Consider the following 23,031-nt stretch of genomic DNA (forward strand, 5'->3'; position numbering starts at 1 on the left):
GATAATGTGTAAATATTGGAAAGAATTAAACGATGTATGTATGATGTGTAGTGAAATGTTCCAGTTAATGCAGTTTGAATTGTCTTCTTAATATACATATACGACTGTTACTAACCAGTGTTATGAATAACGTTTAAATCGAATTGAAAAGAATTAAATATACATTTATGATTGCTTGGAATATGATGTAAATACCTCCAGTCCCCCACCTGACTCCAGTTGGTGTGATGTAGTTGTTATGGAGCCTTCCTTTTGTAAAATAAAGTTTATATGTAAAAAAAAAAAAAAAAAAAAAAAAAAAAAAAAAAAAAAAAAAGATCAAAGCTGCCTCCTTTTTGGCTTCAGGATAGCAAGCTCAGTCTATTTGCGCGCGGTGGCGGCTGGAAAGTTGCCTCTGGACATCGGTCTCACCAAAAACTAAAAAACCTGACTGTGACATTTGATTCAGCGCACTTGCCGCCTCGGTGACTCATCGACGGTCTTTCATTACGCATAGAACTGTCGGCCAGCTATTGAAGCGGCGCGTGTCTAAGATCAAAACTGTAAATAAAACCCAAAATAGACTGTATCAAATAATTGTATGTACAAATACTCGCGTGCCTGTGTCGCTTTCCTGTTGACGGTCTATCAATGCGCATAGCACTGTCCGTTGGGCCGCGACGCATCCACGCACCTGTCTATGCACTGTAAATAGAAACACAAAACTGCTCCCGTATGAAACTTATACTTTCAGGCAAATTCAGCACCAGACGTGAAGTACCAACTGCGCACCCCTTGACGGAGAAACCCATCCTCATTGGAGCTGCATCTTCGGATACCAGGACCGTACTCTCATCTGGATAATTTGCGTTCAAAATGTGCTACTTTAAACTAATCAACATGCAGGGCGGACAACATAGAGGAATTTACACCAATATTTACTCGGAAAATGCAAAAACTCTCGGATTATTTACACGCGGAAAACGACCAAAAAAATTAAAAAAAACGAACATTACCGATCTTAGCCCCTTATAGTTATTTTCAAAGTTAGATGTATTAATTAGGCTTTAAACAACATAAACTCCCATCAGTCGCTTGCCGGTTCAGGCTGGATGGATGATTGTTCCGACGAACCGGAACCGACATTTTCAATTATGTACTTCGATTTAAAAAAAATGATGTAACCTCGACCGACGACAACTCAACTACATTTTGTACTTCGATTTCCGATTTCAAAAACAAACCCCCTGTTTCGCTCCCGGCAGGTGTGGTGGGTATGTAAGGGACGCCAAATCAAACGAAATTTAATCGCAAAAGTTTTTACAATTACCAGTCAAATAAATAAGAGATTAAGATCAAAGTGTAGTATCTGTTCTTATCAGCTTAATATCTGATACGCTCCCCATAGGGGAGCTTCGATATTAAACTGATTTTTGGCACTAGGTGAAGAGTCAGGGGCTTGCTCCGCCTTCGCCACGAGTTGGCCTGGTATTGCAGTACCTCCAGGATCGGCTCACTCCCTCTGGGAGTTCAATATCAAATAAAGATAGTTGAGCCTAGGTCTATCCTCGCTTACCAGGTTCTGTTTGGCTCACGCCAACACGAGCTCTGTCTGTAGGCCTAAGATTTTTTTGGGTGCACGGGTGGCCGCTTAGCGGCCACCAGCGATTAGCCAATCGCACGCGTGAAAAACAACGTATCTGATTGGCTTAAATACTTATAAATCTCTGGCGATGTAATAGGCCGATGAATGGTTTGCGGCCAGGGTTTGTGTGGGCGTGAGCTTCGGCTTCAGTTCCAGAGAAGATCTAGACCATTAACAAACTGACCTTGACCTGGGCTCCGGCGTAATGTCGAAGTACATAATACGTAGAATATGCGTTGCGTAATTACGAATCAATGACGGAAGTTGAATTCCGTCGTCTGTCGTCGATTTATTCGCTTCATTGGACTGTGAGTATATATTTACCATCCATGAATACTTTCGATCCATCAATCATCGCCCAATCGGGATCTCCGAATCAGTTGAAATACTTTCCGTCTTAAGTTTTAGCAACCAACGCTGAATTTCACGGCAAGTCATCTTATCCGGAGGCAAAGAAATCGAAGCTAGCAACCGCATTACTGAGTAACATAGCAACTTTTTTCGGTGATATCATAGCAACCGGTGGCATGATAAGGGTTCGAGTCCCGATTTATTGCGCTGTCATATCGGGCCACAGCGTATTCAAACCGTGTGCCTAATAAATATCGAGTATCGACCTACGTTTATCCATATACGCGAGAAAGATTCACCCTGACTGCAAACTAGTAAAGGGCCTAGAGTTGAGTAGGCTTCGCCGAGACCGGGAAGCGCGTAGCGCAGGACCCCAAAAATAGTACCTAGATCAATGGAACCAGCCACAGGTAGGGCAGTGAAACGGTAGGCTAATTCAACAAATAGGAGAGTCGACGGAAAACTGATGTATGTGCGAAATCCGTGGATCCTGAGAGGCAAATCGATGAAAAAATAGAGGATTCCTTGGAACTATTTTGCTTGAAGTTAGAATACGGCGCCATACCAAACGTGGCAGTTCGGGGATTCCCTGCAATATCCGTACGACACCGGGGCGGTACCAATTCAAATTCAAATCATCCCGTTCCGCCTTTTTCCTTTCTAGACGACTATCATTTCAAAAGTTTGGATGGGCATGTGGAGAACGAAACTCACTTCTACGTAAAGTGAAGATGTTGGCGGCGGACAGCGAACGCATCCCGCAAATTGTGCGAACCACGTGTCGTAGCCTACCGACATCGTAGCGGTTACGCTTTTGGGTTGGTTCACTGAGCGTTTCACAAGTGTTTTTATCGCGACTAAAGTGTAGGATATTATCGATATTATGAATATTCGTAGGTAGTAGCAAATTTTCCGGGCATAATGAAGTTCACAATTTATTTGCATAATTTTAGATCCATCGTAGTGGCTCGAAATTAATACCGGAATATATGAAATCAATTCAATTTTCATTTGAATGCCCTATCGAAAATTAAAATCATTCAAAAAGGTATAGCGCGTACATTTTTATATGTCTCACACAGTTGATGTAAATAACGGTTGTTCGACATATATATTGAATTGCGTTCATTCAACGGTATCGCTTCTCGGCCTATTGGCTAAGATCAAAGTGTAGTATCTGTTCTTATCAGCTTAATATCTGATACGCTCCCCATAGGGGAGCTTCGATATTAAACTGATTTTTGGCACTAGGTGAAGAGTCAGGGGCTTGCTCCGCCTTCGCCACGAGTTGGCCTGGTATTGCAGTACCTCCAGGATCGGCTCACTCCCTCTGGGAGTTCAATATCAAATGAAGATAGTTGAGCCTAGGTCTATCCTCGCTTACCAGGTTCTGTTTGGCTCACGCCAACACGAGCTCTGTCTGTAGGCCTAAGATTTTTTTGGGTGCACGGGTGGCCGCTTAGCGGCCACCAGCGATTAGCCAATCGCACGCGTGAAAAACAACGTATCTGATTGGCTTAAATACTTATAAATCTCTGGCGATGTAATAGGCCGATGAATGGTTTGCGGCCAGGGTTTGTGTGGGCGTGAGCTTCGGCTTCAGTTCCAGAGAAGATCTAGACCATTAACAAACTGACCTTGACCTGGGCTCCGGCGTAATGTCGAAGTACATAATACGTAGAATATGCGTTGCGTAATTACGAATCAATGACGGAAGTTGAATTCCGTCGTCTGTCGTCGATTTATTCGCTTCATTGGACTGTGAGTATATATTTACCATCCATGAATACTTTCGATCCATCAATCATCGCCCAATCGGGATCTCCGAATCAGTTGAAATACTTTCCGTCTTAAGTTTTAGCAACCAACGCTGAATTTCACGGCAAGTCATCTTATCCGGAGGCAAAGAAATCGAAGCTAGCAACCGCATTACTGAGTAACATAGCAACTTTTTTCGGTGATATCATAGCAACCGGTGGCATGATAAGGGTTCGAGTCCCGATTTATTGCGCTGTCATATCGGGCCACAGCGTATTCAAACCGTGTGCCTAATAAATATCGAGTATCGACCTACGTTTATCCATATACGCGAGAAAGATTCACCCTGACTGCAAACTAGTAAAGGGCCTAGAGTTGAGTAGGCTTCGCCGAGACCGGGAAGCGCGTAGCGCAGGACCCCAAAAATAGTACCTAGATCAATGGAACCAGCCACAGGTAGGGCAGTGAAACGGTAGGCTAATTCAACAAATAGGAGAGTCGACGGAAAACTGATGTATGTGCGAAATCCGTGGATCCTGAGAGGCAAATCGATGAAAAAATAGAGGATTCCTTGGAACTATTTTGCTTGAAGTTAGAATACGGCGCCATACCAAACGTGGCAGTTCGGGGATTCCCTGCAATATCCGTACGACACCGGGGCGGTACCAATTCAAATTCAAATCATCCCGTTCCGCCTTTTTCCTTTCTAGACGACTATCATTTCAAAAGTTTGGATGGGCATGTGGAGAACGAAACTCACTTCTACGTAAAGTGAAGATGTTGGCGGCGGACAGCGAACGCATCCCGCAAATTGTGCGAACCACGTGTCGTAGCCTACCGACATCGTAGCGGTTACGCTTTTGGGTTGGTTCACTGAGCGTTTCACAAGTGTTTTTATCGCGACTAAAGTGTAGGATATTATCGATATTATGAATATTCGTAGGTAGTAGCAAATTTTCCGGGCATAATGAAGTTCACAATTTATTTGCATAATTTTAGATCCATCGTAGTGGCTCGAAATTAATACCGGAATATATGAAATCAATTCAATTTTCATTTGAATGCCCTATCGAAAATTAAAATCATTCAAAAAGGTATAGCGCGTACATTTTTATATGTCTCACACAGTTGATGTAAATAACGGTTGTTCGACATATATATTGAATTGCGTTCATTCAACGGTATCGCTTCTCGGCCTATTGGCTAAGATCAAAGTGTAGTATCTGTTCTTATCAGCTTAATATCTGATACGCTCCCCATAGGGGAGCTTCGATATTAAACTGATTTTTGGCACTAGGTGAAGAGTCAGGGGCTTGCTCCGCCTTCGCCACGAGTTGGCCTGGTATTGCAGTACCTCCAGGATCGGCTCACTCCCTCTGGGAGTTCAATATCAAATGAAGATAGTTGAGCCTAGGTCTATCCTCGCTTACCAGGTTCTGTTTGGCTCACGCCAACACGAGCTCTGTCTGTAGGCCTAAGATTTTTTTGGGTGCACGGGTGGCCGCTTAGCGGCCACCAGCGATTAGCCAATCGCACGCGTGAAAAACAACGTATCTGATTGGCTTAAATACTTATAAATCTCTGGCGATGTAATAGGCCGATGAATGGTTTGCGGCCAGGGTTTGTGTGGGCGTGAGCTTCGGCTTCAGTTCCAGAGAAGATCTAGACCATTAACAAACTGACCTTGACCTGGGCTCCGGCGTAATGTCGAAGTACATAATACGTAGAATATGCGTTGCGTAATTACGAATCAATGACGGAAGTTGAATTCCGTCGTCTGTCGTCGATTTATTCGCTTCATTGGACTGTGAGTATATATTTACCATCCATGAATACTTTCGATCCATCAATCATCGCCCAATCGGGATCTCCGAATCAGTTGAAATACTTTCCGTCTTAAGTTTTAGCAACCAACGCTGAATTTCACGGCAAGTCATCTTATCCGGAGGCAAAGAAATCGAAGCTAGCAACCGCATTACTGAGTAACATAGCAACTTTTTTCGGTGATATCATAGCAACCGGTGGCATGATAAGGGTTCGAGTCCCGATTTATTGCGCTGTCATATCGGGCCACAGCGTATTCAAACCGTGTGCCTAATAAATATCGAGTATCGACCTACGTTTATCCATATACGCGAGAAAGATTCACCCTGACTGCAAACTAGTAAAGGGCCTAGAGTTGAGTAGGCTTCGCCGAGACCGGGAAGCGCGTAGCGCAGGACCCCAAAAATAGTACCTAGATCAATGGAACCAGCCACAGGTAGGGCAGTGAAACGGTAGGCTAATTCAACAAATAGGAGAGTCGACGGAAAACTGATGTATGTGCGAAATCCGTGGATCCTGAGAGGCAAATCGATGAAAAAATAGAGGATTCCTTGGAACTATTTTGCTTGAAGTTAGAATACGGCGCCATACCAAACGTGGCAGTTCGGGGATTCCCTGCAATATCCGTACGACACCGGGGCGGTACCAATTCAAATTCAAATCATCCCGTTCCGCCTTTTTCCTTTCTAGACGACTATCATTTCAAAAGTTTGGATGGGCATGTGGAGAACGAAACTCACTTCTACGTAAAGTGAAGATGTTGGCGGCGGACAGCGAACGCATCCCGCAAATTGTGCGAACCACGTGTCGTAGCCTACCGACATCGTAGCGGTTACGCTTTTGGGTTGGTTCACTGAGCGTTTCACAAGTGTTTTTATCGCGACTAAAGTGTAGGATATTATCGATATTATGAATATTCGTAGGTAGTAGCAAATTTTCCGGGCATAATGAAGTTCACAATTTATTTGCATAATTTTAGATCCATCGTAGTGGCTCGAAATTAATACCGGAATATATGAAATCAATTCAATTTTCATTTGAATGCCCTATCGAAAATTAAAATCATTCAAAAAGGTATAGCGCGTACATTTTTATATGTCTCACACAGTTGATGTAAATAACGGTTGTTCGACATATATATTGAATTGCGTTCATTCAACGGTATCGCTTCTCGGCCTATTGGCTAAGATCAAAGTGTAGTATCTGTTCTTATCAGCTTAATATCTGATACGCTCCCCATAGGGGAGCTTCGATATTAAACTGATTTTTGGCACTAGGTGAAGAGTCAGGGGCTTGCTCCGCCTTCGCCACGAGTTGGCCTGGTATTGCAGTACCTCCAGGATCGGCTCACTCCCTCTGGGAGTTCAATATCAAATGAAGATAGTTGAGCCTAGGTCTATCCTCGCTTACCAGGTTCTGTTTGGCTCACGCCAACACGAGCTCTGTCTGTAGGCCTAAGATTTTTTTGGGTGCACGGGTGGCCGCTTAGCGGCCACCAGCGATTAGCCAATCGCACGCGTGAAAAACAACGTATCTGATTGGCTTAAATACTTATAAATCTCTGGCGATGTAATAGGCCGATGAATGGTTTGCGGCCAGGGTTTGTGTGGGCGTGAGCTTCGGCTTCAGTTCCAGAGAAGATCTAGACCATTAACAAACTGACCTTGACCTGGGCTCCGGCGTAATGTCGAAGTACATAATACGTAGAATATGCGTTGCGTAATTACGAATCAATGACGGAAGTTGAATTCCGTCGTCTGTCGTCGATTTATTCGCTTCATTGGACTGTGAGTATATATTTACCATCCATGAATACTTTCGATCCATCAATCATCGCCCAATCGGGATCTCCGAATCAGTTGAAATACTTTCCGTCTTAAGTTTTAGCAACCAACGCTGAATTTCACGGCAAGTCATCTTATCCGGAGGCAAAGAAATCGAAGCTAGCAACCGCATTACTGAGTAACATAGCAACTTTTTTCGGTGATATCATAGCAACCGGTGGCATGATAAGGGTTCGAGTCCCGATTTATTGCGCTGTCATATCGGGCCACAGCGTATTCAAACCGTGTGCCTAATAAATATCGAGTATCGACCTACGTTTATCCATATACGCGAGAAAGATTCACCCTGACTGCAAACTAGTAAAGGGCCTAGAGTTGAGTAGGCTTCGCCGAGACCGGGAAGCGCGTAGCGCAGGACCCCAAAAATAGTACCTAGATCAATGGAACCAGCCACAGGTAGGGCAGTGAAACGGTAGGCTAATTCAACAAATAGGAGAGTCGACGGAAAACTGATGTATGTGCGAAATCCGTGGATCCTGAGAGGCAAATCGATGAAAAAATAGAGGATTCCTTGGAACTATTTTGCTTGAAGTTAGAATACGGCGCCATACCAAACGTGGCAGTTCGGGGATTCCCTGCAATATCCGTACGACACCGGGGCGGTACCAATTCAAATTCAAATCATCCCGTTCCGCCTTTTTCCTTTCTAGACGACTATCATTTCAAAAGTTTGGATGGGCATGTGGAGAACGAAACTCACTTCTACGTAAAGTGAAGATGTTGGCGGCGGACAGCGAACGCATCCCGCAAATTGTGCGAACCACGTGTCGTAGCCTACCGACATCGTAGCGGTTACGCTTTTGGGTTGGTTCACTGAGCGTTTCACAAGTGTTTTTATCGCGACTAAAGTGTAGGATATTATCGATATTATGAATATTCGTAGGTAGTAGCAAATTTTCCGGGCATAATGAAGTTCACAATTTATTTGCATAATTTTAGATCCATCGTAGTGGCTCGAAATTAATACCGGAATATATGAAATCAATTCAATTTTCATTTGAATGCCCTATCGAAAATTAAAATCATTCAAAAAGGTATAGCGCGTACATTTTTATATGTCTCACACAGTTGATGTAAATAACGGTTGTTCGACATATATATTGAATTGCGTTCATTCAACGGTATCGCTTCTCGGCCTATTGGCTAAGATCAAAGTGTAGTATCTGTTCTTATCAGCTTAATATCTGATACGCTCCCCATAGGGGAGCTTCGATATTAAACTGATTTTTGGCACTAGGTGAAGAGTCAGGGGCTTGCTCCGCCTTCGCCACGAGTTGGCCTGGTATTGCAGTACCTCCAGGATCGGCTCACTCCCTCTGGGAGTTCAATATCAAATAAAGATAGTTGAGCCTAGGTCTATCCTCGCTTACCAGGTTCTGTTTGGCTCACGCCAACACGAGCTCTGTCTGTAGGCCTAAGATTTTTTTGGGTGCACGGGTGGCCGCTTAGCGGCCACCAGCGATTAGCCAATCGCACGCGTGAAAAACAACGTATCTGATTGGCTTAAATACTTATAAATCTCTGGCGATGTAATAGGCCGATGAATGGTTTGCGGCCAGGGTTTGTGTGGGCGTGAGCTTCGGCTTCAGTTCCAGAGAAGATCTAGACCATTAACAAACTGACCTTGACCTGGGCTCCGGCGTAATGTCGAAGTACATAATACGTAGAATATGCGTTGCGTAATTACGAATCAATGACGGAAGTTGAATTCCGTCGTCTGTCGTCGATTTATTCGCTTCATTGGACTGTGAGTATATATTTACCATCCATGAATACTTTCGATCCATCAATCATCGCCCAATCGGGATCTCCGAATCAGTTGAAATACTTTCCGTCTTAAGTTTTAGCAACCAACGCTGAATTTCACGGCAAGTCATCTTATCCGGAGGCAAAGAAATCGAAGCTAGCAACCGCATTACTGAGTAACATAGCAACTTTTTTCGGTGATATCATAGCAACCGGTGGCATGATAAGGGTTCGAGTCCCGATTTATTGCGCTGTCATATCGGGCCACAGCGTATTCAAACCGTGTGCCTAATAAATATCGAGTATCGACCTACGTTTATCCATATACGCGAGAAAGATTCACCCTGACTGCAAACTAGTAAAGGGCCTAGAGTTGAGTAGGCTTCGCCGAGACCGGGAAGCGCGTAGCGCAGGACCCCAAAAATAGTACCTAGATCAATGGAACCAGCCACAGGTAGGGCAGTGAAACGGTAGGCTAATTCAACAAATAGGAGAGTCGACGGAAAACTGATGTATGTGCGAAATCCGTGGATCCTGAGAGGCAAATCGATGAAAAAATAGAGGATTCCTTGGAACTATTTTGCTTAAAGTTAGAATACGGCGCCATACCAAACGTGGCAGTTCGGGGATTCCCTGCAATATCCGTACGACACCGGGGCGGTACCAATTCAAATTCAAATCATCCCGTTCCGCCTTTTTCCTTTCTAGACGACTATCATTTCAAAAGTTTGGATGGGCATGTGGAGAACGAAACTCACTTCTACGTAAAGTGAAGATGTTGGCGGCGGACAGCGAACGCATCCCGCAAATTGTGCGAACCACGTGTCGTAGCCTACCGACATCGTAGCGGTTACGCTTTTGGGTTGGTTCACTGAGCGTTTCACAAGTGTTTTTATCGCGACTAAAGTGTAGGATATTATCGATATTATGAATATTCGTAGGTAGTAGCAAATTTTCCGGGCATAATGAAGTTCACAATTTATTTGCATAATTTTAGATCCATCGTAGTGGCTCGAAATTAATACCGGAATATATGAAATCAATTCAATTTTCATTTGAATGCCCTATCGAAAATTAAAATCATTCAAAAAGGTATAGCGCGTACATTTTTATATGTCTCACACAGTTGATGTAAATAACGGTTGTTCGACATATATATTGAATTGCGTTCATTCAACGGTATCGCTTCTCGGCCTATTGGCTAAGATCAAAGTGTAGTATCTGTTCTTATCAGCTTAATATCTGATACGCTCCCCATAGGGGAGCTTCGATATTAAACTGATTTTTGGCACTAGGTGAAGAGTCAGGGGCTTGCTCCGCCTTCGCCACGAGTTGGCCTGGTATTGCAGTACCTCCAGGATCGGCTCACTCCCTCTGGGAGTTCAATATCAAATAAAGATAGTTGAGCCTAGGTCTATCCTCGCTTACCAGGTTCTGTTTGGCTCACGCCAACACGAGCTCTGTCTGTAGGCCTAAGATTTTTTTGGGTGCACGGGTGGCCGCTTAGCGGCCACCAGCGATTAGCCAATCGCACGCGTGAAAAACAACGTATCTGATTGGCTTAAATACTTATAAATCTCTGGCGATGTAATAGGCCGATGAATGGTTTGCGGCCAGGGTTTGTGTGGGCGTGAGCTTCGGCTTCAGTTCCAGAGAAGATCTAGACCATTAACAAACTGACCTTGACCTGGGCTCCGGCGTAATGTCGAAGTACATAATACGTAGAATATGCGTTGCGTAATTACGAATCAATGACGGAAGTTGAATTCCGTCGTCTGTCGTCGATTTATTCGCTTCATTGGACTGTGAGTATATATTTACCATCCATGAATACTTTCGATCCATCAATCATCGCCCAATCGGGATCTCCGAATCAGTTGAAATACTTTCCGTCTTAAGTTTTAGCAACCAACGCTGAATTTCACGGCAAGTCATCTTATCCGGAGGCAAAGAAATCGAAGCTAGCAACCGCATTACTGAGTAACATAGCAACTTTTTTCGGTGATATCATAGCAACCGGTGGCATGATAAGGGTTCGAGTCCCGATTTATTGCGCTGTCATATCGGGCCACAGCGTATTCAAACCGTGTGCCTAATAAATATCGAGTATCGACCTACGTTTATCCATATACGCGAGAAAGATTCACCCTGACTGCAAACTAGTAAAGGGCCTAGAGTTGAGTAGGCTTCGCCGAGACCGGGAAGCGCGTAGCGCAGGACCCCAAAAATAGTACCTAGATCAATGGAACCAGCCACAGGTAGGGCAGTGAAACGGTAGGCTAATTCAACAAATAGGAGAGTCGACGGAAAACTGATGTATGTGCGAAATCCGTGGATCCTGAGAGGCAAATCGATGAAAAAATAGAGGATTCCTTGGAACTATTTTGCTTGAAGTTAGAATACGGCGCCATACCAAACGTGGCAGTTCGGGGATTCCCTGCAATATCCGTACGACACCGGGGCGGTACCAATTCAAATTCAAATCATCCCGTTCCGCCTTTTTCCTTTCTAGACGACTATCATTTCAAAAGTTTGGATGGGCATGTGGAGAACGAAACTCACTTCTACGTAAAGTGAAGATGTTGGCGGCGGACAGCGAACGCATCCCGCAAATTGTGCGAACCACGTGTCGTAGCCTACCGACATCGTAGCGGTTACGCTTTTGGGTTGGTTCACTGAGCGTTTCACAAGTGTTTTTATCGCGACTAAAGTGTAGGATATTATCGATATTATGAATATTCGTAGGTAGTAGCAAATTTTCCGGGCATAATGAAGTTCACAATTTATTTGCATAATTTTAGATCCATCGTAGTGGCTCGAAATTAATACCGGAATATATGAAATCAATTCAATTTTCATTTGAATGCCCTATCGAAAATTAAAATCATTCAAAAAGGTATAGCGCGTACATTTTTATATGTCTCACACAGTTGATGTAAATAACGGTTGTTCGACATATATATTGAATTGCGTTCATTCAACGGTATCGCTTCTCGGCCTATTGGCTAAGATCAAAGTGTAGTATCTGTTCTTATCAGCTTAATATCTGATACGCTCCCCATAGGGGAGCTTCGATATTAAACTGATTTTTGGCACTAGGTGAAGAGTCAGGGGCTTGCTCCGCCTTCGCCACGAGTTGGCCTGGTATTGCAGTACCTCCAGGATCGGCTCACTCCCTCTGGGAGTTCAATATCAAATAAAGATAGTTGAGCCTAGGTCTATCCTCGCTTACCAGGTTCTGTTTGGCTCACGCCAACACGAGCTCTGTCTGTAGGCCTAAGATTTTTTTGGGTGCACGGGTGGCCGCTTAGCGGCCACCAGCGATTAGCCAATCGCACGCGTGAAAAACAACGTATCTGATTGGCTTAAATACTTATAAATCTCTGGCGATGTAATAGGCCGATGAATGGTTTGCGGCCAGGGTTTGTGTGGGCGTGAGCTTCGGCTTCAGTTCCAGAGAAGATCTAGACCATTAACAAACTGACCTTGACCTGGGCTCCGGCGTAATGTCGAAGTACATAATACGTAGAATATGCGTTGCGTAATTACGAATCAATGACGGAAGTTGAATTCCGTCGTCTGTCGTCGATTTATTCGCTTCATTGGACTGTGAGTATATATTTACCATCCATGAATACTTTCGATCCATCAATCATCGCCCAATCGGGATCTCCGAATCAGTTGAAATACTTTCCGTCTTAAGTTTTAGCAACCAACGCTGAATTTCACGGCAAGTCATCTTATCCGGAGGCAAAGAAATCGAAGCTAGCAACCGCATTACTGAGTAACATAGCAACTTTTTTCGGTGATATCATAGCAACCGGTGGCATGATAAGGGTTCGAGTCCCGATTTATTGCGCTGTCATATCGGGCCACAGCGTATTCAAACCGTGTGCCTAATAAATATCGAGTATCGACCTACGTTTATCCATATACGCGAGAAAGATTCACCCTGACTGCAAACTAGTAAAGGGCCTAGAGTTGAGTAGGCTTCGCCGAGACCGGGAAGCGCGTAGCGCAGGACCCCAAAAATAGTACCTAGATCAATGGAACCAGCCACAGGTAGGGCAGTGAAACGGTAGGCTAATTCAACAAATAGGAGAGTCGACGGAAAACTGATGTATGTGCGAAATCCGTGGATCCTGAGAGGCAAATCGATGAAAAAATAGAGGATTCCTTGGAACTATTTTGCTTGAAGTTAGAATACGGCGCCATACCAAACGTGGCAGTTCGGGGATTCCCTGCAATATCCGTACGACACCGGGGCGGTACCAATTCAAATTCAAATCATCCCGTTCCGCCTTTTTCCTTTCTAGACGACTATCATTTCAAAAGTTTGGATGGGCATGTGGAGAACGAAACTCACTTCTACGTAAAGTGAAGATGTTGGCGGCGGACAGCGAACGCATCCCGCAAATTGTGCGAACCACGTGTCGTAGCCTACCGACATCGTAGCGGTTACGCTTTTGGGTTGGTTCACTGAGCGTTTCACAAGTGTTTTTATCGCGACTAAAGTGTAGGATATTATCGATATTATGAATATTCGTAGGTAGTAGCAAATTTTCCGGGCATAATGAAGTTCACAATTTATTTGCATAATTTTAGATCCATCGTAGTGGCTCGAAATTAATACCGGAATATATGAAATCAATTCAATTTTCATTTGAATGCCCTATCGAAAATTAAAATCATTCAAAAAGGTATAGCGCGTACATTTTTATATGTCTCACACAGTTGATGTAAATAACGGTTGTTCGACATATATATTGAATTGCGTTCATTCAACGGTATCGCTTCTCGGCCTATTGGCTAAGATCAAAGTGTAGTATCTGTTCTTATCAGCTTAATATCTGATACGCTCCCCATAGGGGAGCTTCGATATTAAACTGATTTTTGGCACTAGGTGAAGAGTCAGGGGCTTGCTCCGCCTTCGCCACGAGTTGGCCTGGTATTGCAGTACCTCCAGGATCGGCTCACTCCCTCTGGGAGTTCAATATCAAATGAAGATAGTTGAGCCTAGGTCTATCCTCGCTTACCAGGTTCTGTTTGGCTCACGCCAACACGAGCTCTGTCTGTAGGCCTAAGATTTTTTTGGGTGCACGGGTGGCCGCTTAGCGGCCACCAGCGATTAGCCAATCGCACGCGTGAAAAACAACGTATCTGATTGGCTTAAATACTTATAAATCTCTGGCGATGTAATAGGCCGATGAATGGTTTGCGGCCAGGGTTTGTGTGGGCGTGAGCTTCGGCTTCAGTTCCAGAGAAGATCTAGACCATTAACAAACTGACCTTGACCTGGGCTCCGGCGTAATGTCGAAGTACATAATACGTAGAATATGCGTTGCGTAATTACGAATCAATGACGGAAGTTGAATTCCGTCGTCTGTCGTCGATTTATTCGCTTCATTGGACTGTGAGTATATATTTACCATCCATGAATACTTTCGATCCATCAATCATCGCCCAATCGGGATCTCCGAATCAGTTGAAATACTTTCCGTCTTAAGTTTTAGCAACCAACGCTGAATTTCACGGCAAGTCATCTTATCCGGAGGCAAAGAAATCGAAGCTAGCAACCGCATTACTGAGTAACATAGCAACTTTTTTCGGTGATATCATAGCAACCGGTGGCATGATAAGGGTTCGAGTCCCGATTTATTGCGCTGTCATATCGGGCCACAGCGTATTCAAACCGTGTGCCTAATAAATATCGAGTATCGACCTACGTTTATCCATATACGCGAGAAAGATTCACCCTGACTGCAAACTAGTAAAGGGCCTAGAGTTGAGTAGGCTTCGCCGAGACCGGGAAGCGCGTAGCGCAGGACCCCAAAAATAGTACCTAGATCAATGGAACCAGCCACAGGTAGGGCAGTGAAACGGTAGGCTAATTCAACAAATAGGAGAGTCGACGGAAAACTGATGTATGTGCGAAATCCGTGGATCCTGAGAGGCAAATCGATGAAAAAATAGAGGATTCCTTGGAACTATTTTGCTTAAAGTTAGAATACGGCGCCATACCAAACGTGGCAGTTCGGGGATTCCCTGCAATATCCGTACGACACCGGGGCGGTACCAATTCAAATTCAAATCATCCCGTTCCGCCTTTTTCCTTTCTAGACGACTATCATTTCAAAAGTTTGGATGGGCATGTGGAGAACGAAACTCACTTCTACGTAAAGTGAAGATGTTGGCGGCGGACAGCGAACGCATCCCGCAAATTGTGCGAACCACGTGTCGTAGCCTACCGACATCGTAGCGGTTACGCTTTTGGGTTGGTTCACTGAGCGTTTCACAAGTGTTTTTATCGCGACTAAAGTGTAGGATATTATCGATATTATGAATATTCGTAGGTAGTAGCAAATTTTCCGGGCATAATGAAGTTCACAATTTATTTGCATAATTTTAGATCCATCGTAGTGGCTCGAAATTAATACCGGAATATATGAAATCAATTCAATTTTCATTTGAATGCCCTATCGAAAATTAAAATCATTCAAAAAGGTATAGCGCGTACATTTTTATATGTCTCACACAGTTGATGTAAATAACGGTTGTTCGACATATATATTGAATTGCGTTCATTCAACGGTATCGCTTCTCGGCCTATTGGCTAAGATCAAAGTGTAGACGTCGTTGAATGCAGACGTGTTTGCGGCGCTCTCCAGCAATTTCATTCATTCGATCGATATTACGAAGAATTCTTAAACCAGAAAATGGATATGGAACTACAATCAGCTAAGAATTTCCGATATAACATGGATGTAGCTCAGGATCTACAGAACTTTCTGCTAGTACCGAAGATTAGAGTGCAACTTCGAAAATTGGATATGCCGGAAATTTGTGAGATTTTTGGGAACGACCCGACTTGCCGCTCCTGTATCGAAAAAGTTATCGACTTCAACTTTAACAACGTTGGCGTGTTTTGCACATCGAAAGAAACATACAAAATTTTACGAAAACACGTGATTTCATATCGTGGCGCGTCGCTTAAATTCAGGAGTGCGACCGATACCCCCACAATCGTCAGGGTGGAGGGAATTCCGGCTAACTGCCCGCATGCAGTTGTAAACAAAGTTTTTGAACCATACGGCGAAATCGTAACCGGCTCATACCATCCGACAATCGGCAAAACTGATTTTCGAAATGGAGAAAAGAGAGTTTTGGAGATCGTTCTGAAATCCCCGATACAAAGGAACTTGACCCTCAGCAGTAAATCGTACGGTATGTTGCTTATACGGGCATACTACGCTGGACAGCCGGATCATTGTGCGATATGCAATGATTTCGATCATACATGGGTTACATGTAGCATTTCGTGTACCCATCCAACGCACGAACCCCATAAATGCCGTCAGCTTGGGTATAGACATCGCGTCCAGCAAGCGGTGTTCAGCCAAGAGAACCCGACGCCGGCGGAGGCTCCAACAGAACAACACCAGGGACATAACCAGGAAACGGCAGCTGAACCAATTAACTTGGTAACAGAATCGTCAACTTCAGGAGCTCGAACTGCGGTGAACGAAACAACCGACAAAAGAAAGACGTCACCCTCGGCAGCATCGAAGACCAGCACAGTTCCAGCGGGAAAGAAGAGGCCGTCTTCGCCAACAGAGCTGCCGGCGACGCCAACAAAGACGACGAAAACAGTACCCGACCAAGATGCGACCCTCGACAAACCACCTTCTGGTGAAAAAACTACGAAGAAAAAAGATGCAAACAAAGTGAAATCAAGACCGAAATCATTGAAATACTGAGGTAATGTATACATTCTTTCAAACTTTTAAGTAGGTTTAATAATATGGCGAATAATGAGAAAATTAAATTTCTATCTTTAAACTGCAATGGTTTAGTATTTTCTAACTCTAGAACCAATGCACTTTTTGAGAAAATTAAAAACTGCGAAATTTTCCTACTTCAAGAGACTCATATATCTACTGATTTTGAACAGCATAAAATCTTTAAACCTCTTCAGAAATATTTTGAAATCTTTTATAATATTTATGCTAATGAAAGGAAGAATGGAGTGGTCATTGGGATAAAAAGATCTTTAGATTATTCCGTCATTAAAAAGAACAATGACAATATGGGCAGGTTAATCGCTCTCAAATTAACACTTTTTGGCAAAATTATTAGCTTGGTCAGTATTTATGCTCCAAACAAAGATCGCAACAGAAAAACTTTCTTACAAGATATAGGGAACTATTTGGATGTACAACCTAATGAAGACTTGATAATTGCGGGGGATTTTAATTGTATAGAAAGTCCATTAGATCGAGTTTCACCACTAGTTAATGTAAACATACAAAATGGCTCAGAACAATTAGCAAATTTATGTCAGCAATTTAGACTGGCAGATGCCTATAGACTTAAACACCCTAATAGACCAGCCTTCTCCAGAATAACAAAACGAAACAATAATGTTATCAAAACCCGGATCGACCGCTTTTATGTATCGGACACTTTACAGCCAGACATAGAGCACGTGAAACATGTCAACTCTATTCACTCCGATCACAGGATCGTCGAGTTAACAATCAACACTTCTCAAGACAAACGTGGCAAGGGATATTGGCATCTCAATAAAGAACTACTTAAGAACCCTAATTACATCACTATGATGACAGACTTTTGGACACAATGGCAAAATCACAAACAGTTTTACGATTCGATCATAGACTGGTGGGAGGAGAGCAAAGTTCAAATAAAACAAAGATCTATGAAATTCTCTTCCGAACTCAGGAAAATTAAAAACAACCTTAAGAAATCTTTAGAGTCTCAACTATTTGTCCTTGAGAAACTTTCAGACTTAGGGATAACCGCTAATCAAAACCAAATTGACTATTTGACCAAACGTATCCGCGACTTTGAAATTGAAAACGCAAAAAGCGCTATGGTAAGATCTAAAATCGAATGGAGAGAATTTGGAGAAACAACGAGTACATTTTTCGCAAACTTTGAAAAACAACGCGCTAAAGCGAATCATATTAAGACTCTTAAAAACGACTTTGGTGAAATAAAAACCAATCAAAAAGATATTGAAAAAATTCAACTGAAATATTACAAAGATTTATATAGACGAGAGGAAACGGATCAAGATGCTCAAAATTTCTTTCTAGCTAATTTACCCCAAATTTCGGATCAGAACAAACTTCGGCACGATTCCCAAATAAACATGGACGAATTGAATAGTTCGGTAAAGTCTTTTCAAAATAATAAATCTCCTGGAATGGATGGCATACCTATTGAGTTTTATAAAGAATTTTGGCACATTCTTCAAGATGACTTTCTACAATTAGTACATGCATGTATACAAGAAAATAGACTTTCAAAATCAATGCAGACAGGTATTATATCTTTAATCCATAAGAAAAATGACAAAACAGATCTGAAAAATTGGAGACCGATCTCCTTATTATGTACGGATTACAAAATTTTAACAAAAGTTCTCGCAAACAGACTAATTAACTGTCTACCAGACATAATTCACCCCGACCAAACCTGTAGCGTAAAGGGCCGTCGAATTCAAGATAACTGTCATATAATTAGAGATTTAATTGACTACGTAAATCACGACAATTTAGATGCATTTTTGGTGACAATTGATCAAATGAAAGCTTTCGATCGCGTCGACTGGCAGTATATGTTTAAAACTTTGGAATCTTTCGGCTTCGGAGAAAATCTAATTCAGTATATAAAAACTTGCTATTCGAATCCAAAATCCAAAATCAAAAGCAACGGTTTCTTAACTAAGCCATTTTCTTTAGAAAGAGGCGTTAGACAAGGGTGTCCCATGAGCGCGATACTCTATATAATAGCGGCTGAACCACTAGCAATCAAAATACGCGAAAATAACAACATTAAAGGAGTGAAATTACCAGACGACACAGACATTAAAATCAAACAATACGCTGATGACACTACACTATGTCTAACCGACTTAGAATCATTGAATCAGGTCTTTACAACTGTGACTCTTTTTGAACGAGCATCGGGCGCAAAAATTAATATAGATAAAACTGAATGTATGTGGATTGGAGCTTGGAAAAACAGGAACGATAAGCCTTTAGACTTGAATTGGAAACGATCTATGAAAATTTGTGGCATTCATTTCGGCAATGAAAATACGGATGATTTAAATTGGCATCACAAAATTAATAAGGTTCAAAATGTAATCAATCTTTGGCGACAAACGAAATTATCTCTGCACGGTAAAAAAGTTGTTATCAACTCATTCATATTGCCGATCTTGTGGTATACTTCTGAAGTATTTCCGATTCCGGATAGATATATTCGAATTTTTGAGCAAAAAATTATCAATTTCTTGTGGGACTATAAAAAGCATCTCGTCGGCAAAGACATAGTACACAGGAAAATGGAGCACGGAGGTTTAGACATACATAACATAAAATATAGACAACAAACACAGGCAATTAAGACGATAATTAGTCACGCGACAAAACCGACGCACTGGAACCCGCTAATCAATTACAACTTGCAAAGATTTCTCGGCCCAGGCTGGAATATTCGAAACATACTTCACAATGAACTACCTAAAAAGTTAATTACTCACGACTTCTATAGACATCTACTAAAATCATGGACAGCATTTCAAAAAGACTTATTTCCTACCGAAACAATCGCGGAAATTCTACAAAAACCCATCTTCAACAATCCTGAGATTAAACTTTCCAAGACAATTAATTTCAAAGAGTATATAGACAACGGGATAACCAATCTACAACACATTTTCGATAACAGCGGTAATCTGAAACCCCTGCGAGAAACTCCTCTAAATGACGGATTAAAACATACAGCTATATGCAACGCGATACCGCAGCACTGGAAATTTATTCTATCAGATCAAAATCTCGATTTCGATGAACTGCCCAAAATATATGTCCAATTTGAAAATATCGACTGTGATATTGAAAAAATTGCTTCTTGTCAAATTTATAGAATTCTATTGACTAAAAATCTGAATAATAATGTACCTATCGGGCAAACGAAAATTACTGAATTGTTGAATACCGAATTAAACTGGCCGGATATTTGGAATGAAACTTATAACAAATTCATTGATAGGCGTTTTAGTGATATTCATTGGAAATTATTACATAATACTCTCGCGACGGCCTCAAAATTAGTACTTTGGCGAATTAAAACTGATCCTAACTGTAAAATTTGCGGACGCGCGGCTACAAATGATCACGTGGTATACTCATGCACAGAAGCGCGACAACTATATTCACACATACAGACAATTTTTGAACGCATTATAGGAACGCCTATACGAATCACTCAAGATATCATATACACCGGTGTAACAAAAACAATGCAAAAGAATTTCCACAAACGCACGCTCGCAAACTACCTTCTATTCCTCGCACAATTTATTTTGTACAAAAATCACTACAATTTAGAACAAGGCACTGGCCGCATCAACACAATTATTTACTTCAAAAACTCTCTTATAGATCGCTTGAACCAAGAAATAATACTTCAACGACATCTCCACATTTGGAGTCATAATGACGTCCTTATACGCCTCGATGAAAATGGACAAAGTGTAGTAAATAAAATTGCGATTGATACTATCGACACTGTTCTCTAATTACGTGCCTTCATTAGTTTCGAACCTACATATCCTAAATATGACAATCGAGGTGTGTTTTGATTTGGAATGAACAGGGATGACGGTCTATCAATGCGCATAGAACTGTCTGACCACTTTTGTTCTATATCATCACATACGCATAGTTTAATTGAGTCTGGTGTTTGGACTGTAAACTCAGCCCCATTGCCGCGATAGCTGGAAAGCTGCCTCCTTTTCGGCTTCAGGATAGCAAGCTCAGTCTATTTGCGCGCGGTGGCGGCTGGAAAGTTGCCTCTGGACATCGGTCTCATCAAAAACTAAAAAACCTGACTGTGACATTTGATTCAGCGCACTTGCCGCCTCGGTGACTCATCGACGGTCTTTCATTACGCATAGAACTGTCGGCCAGCTATTGAAGCGGCGCGTGTCTAAGATCAAAACTGTAAATAAAACCCAAAATAGACTGTATCAAATAATTGTATGTACAAATACTCGCGTGCCTGTGTCGCTTTCCTGTTGACGGTCTATCAATGCGCATAGCACTGTCCGTTGGGCCGCGACGCATCCACGCACCTGTCTATGCACTGTAAATAGAAACACAAAACTGCCCCCGTATGAAACTTATACTTTCAGGCAAATTCAGCACCAGACGTGAAGTACCAACTGCGCACCCCTTGACGGAGAAACCCATCCTCATTGGAGCTGCATCTTCGGATACCAGGACCGTACTCTCATCTGGATAATTTGCGTTCAAAATGTGCTACTTTAAACTAATCAACATGCAGGGCGGACAACATAGAGGAATTTACACCAATATTTACTCGGAAAATGCAAAAACTCTCGGATTATTTACACGCGGAAAACGACCAAAAAAATAAAAAAAAACGAACATTACCGATCTTAGCCCCTTATAGTTATTTTCAAATTTAGATGTATTAATTAGGCTTTAAACAACATAAACTCCCATCAGTCGCTTGCCGGTTCAGGCTGGATGGATGATTGTTCCGACGAACCGGAACCGACATTTTCAATTATGTACTTCGATTTAAAAAAATGATGTAACCGCGACCGACGACAACTCAACTACATTTTGTACTTCGATTTCCGATTTCAAAAACAAACCCCCTGTTTCGCTCCCGGCAGGTGTGGTGGGTATGTAAGGGTCGCCAAATCAAACGAAATTTAATCGCAAAAGTTTTTACAATTACCAGTCAAATAAATAAGAGATTAAGATCAAAAAAAAAAAAAAAAAAAAAAAAAGATCAAAGTGTAGTATCTGTTTTTTATCAGCTTAATATCTGATACGCTCCCCATAGGGGAGCTTCGATATTAAACTGATTTTTGGCACTAGGTGAAGAGTCAGGGGCTTGCTCCGCCTTCGCCACGAGTTGGCCTGGTATTGCAGTACCTCCAGGATCGGCTCACTCCCTCTGGGAGTTCAATATCAAATAAAGATAGTTGAGCCTATGTCTATCCTCGCTTACCAGGTTCTGTTTGTCTCCCGTCGAAATGCTCACGCCAACACGAGCTCTGTCTGTAGGCCTAAGATTTTTAGAGCGCACGGGTGGCCGCTTAGCGGCCACCTGCACTTAGCCAATAGCACGCGTGAAAAACAACCTATCTGATTGGCTTAAATACTTATAAATCTATGACAATGCAATAGGCCGATGAATGGTTTGCAGCCAGGGTTTGTGTGGGCGTGAGCTTCGGCTTTAGTTCCAGAGAAGATCTAGACCATTAACAAACTGACCTTGACCTGGGCTCCGGCGTAACGTCGAAGTACATAATACGTAGAATATGCATATGTGTTATGCATATGTAGTGCCAATTACGAATCAATGACGGAAGTTGAATTCCGTCGTCTGTCGTCGATTTATTCTTTTCATTGGACTATGAATATATATATAGAAAATACAATCGCGGAAGACAGGAGGATGGTCAGTGGGTGTTCGGTGGAATCGAACGTGGAAATAATGCAAACGGGATGCGGAAACGTTGGTACCGATAATCGAGAAGTGAATTTTACCGGGAACCACGATAATGAGCGATTGATGGAAAGCATATTCTAGTTTGGGAGAGCGCGGATATAATCACTTGACGGTTAATCATAATGTCACTTTTGTTGATCCAGAAACTAATGCATGTACAAATTTGATCGAGAATCAGTGGCTTCATGCAAAAAAACTTTCCGAAATATGGAACAGTGAAAGAACATTTTGACTCTTATCTTGGCCAATACTTGTTGTGGCGATGTCGAGTAGGAACTTCGGATCCATTCCTCTCATTCT

At 42.4% G+C, this 23,031-nt stretch overlaps 8 non-coding genes and 1 pseudogene across 8 annotated transcripts; all 9 read left to right on the forward strand.

Annotated features, from left to right (window-relative positions):
- Positions 1-1,305: 1,305 nt before the first annotated feature.
- LOC141909407 (U2 spliceosomal RNA) lies at positions 1,306-1,501 on the forward strand. The gene has a single exon (XR_012619723.1). It is a non-coding gene; the product is annotated as a U2 spliceosomal RNA (small nuclear RNA).
- A 1,611-nt stretch (positions 1,502-3,112) lies between these two features.
- On the forward strand, positions 3,113-3,305 carry LOC141909397 (U2 spliceosomal RNA). Its single transcript, XR_012619714.1, has one exon. It is a non-coding gene; the product is annotated as a U2 spliceosomal RNA (small nuclear RNA).
- Positions 3,306-4,916: 1,611 nt separating this feature from the next.
- On the forward strand, positions 4,917-5,109 carry LOC141909398 (U2 spliceosomal RNA). The gene has a single exon (XR_012619715.1). It is a non-coding gene; the product is annotated as a U2 spliceosomal RNA (small nuclear RNA).
- A 1,611-nt stretch (positions 5,110-6,720) lies between these two features.
- On the forward strand, positions 6,721-6,913 carry LOC141909399 (U2 spliceosomal RNA). Its single transcript, XR_012619716.1, has one exon. It is a non-coding gene; the product is annotated as a U2 spliceosomal RNA (small nuclear RNA).
- A 1,611-nt stretch (positions 6,914-8,524) lies between these two features.
- LOC141909400 (U2 spliceosomal RNA) lies at positions 8,525-8,717 on the forward strand. The gene has a single exon (XR_012619717.1). It is a non-coding gene; the product is annotated as a U2 spliceosomal RNA (small nuclear RNA).
- Positions 8,718-10,328: 1,611 nt separating this feature from the next.
- LOC141909402 (U2 spliceosomal RNA) lies at positions 10,329-10,521 on the forward strand. Its single transcript, XR_012619719.1, has one exon. It is a non-coding gene; the product is annotated as a U2 spliceosomal RNA (small nuclear RNA).
- A 1,611-nt stretch (positions 10,522-12,132) lies between these two features.
- Positions 12,133-12,325, forward strand: LOC141909404 (U2 spliceosomal RNA). Its single transcript, XR_012619720.1, has one exon. It is a non-coding gene; the product is annotated as a U2 spliceosomal RNA (small nuclear RNA).
- A 1,611-nt stretch (positions 12,326-13,936) lies between these two features.
- LOC141909405 (U2 spliceosomal RNA) lies at positions 13,937-14,129 on the forward strand. Its single transcript, XR_012619721.1, has one exon. It is a non-coding gene; the product is annotated as a U2 spliceosomal RNA (small nuclear RNA).
- Positions 14,130-21,997: 7,868 nt separating this feature from the next.
- LOC141909408 (U2 spliceosomal RNA) lies at positions 21,998-22,173 on the forward strand (annotated as a pseudogene).
- Positions 22,174-23,031: the final 858 nt, after the last annotated feature.

The sequence above is a fragment of the Tubulanus polymorphus genome, chromosome 7 (assembly GCF_964204645.1).
Source record: "Tubulanus polymorphus chromosome 7, tnTubPoly1.2, whole genome shotgun sequence".
NCBI classification, from domain to species: domain Eukaryota; kingdom Metazoa; phylum Nemertea; class Palaeonemertea; order Tubulaniformes; family Tubulanidae; genus Tubulanus; species Tubulanus polymorphus.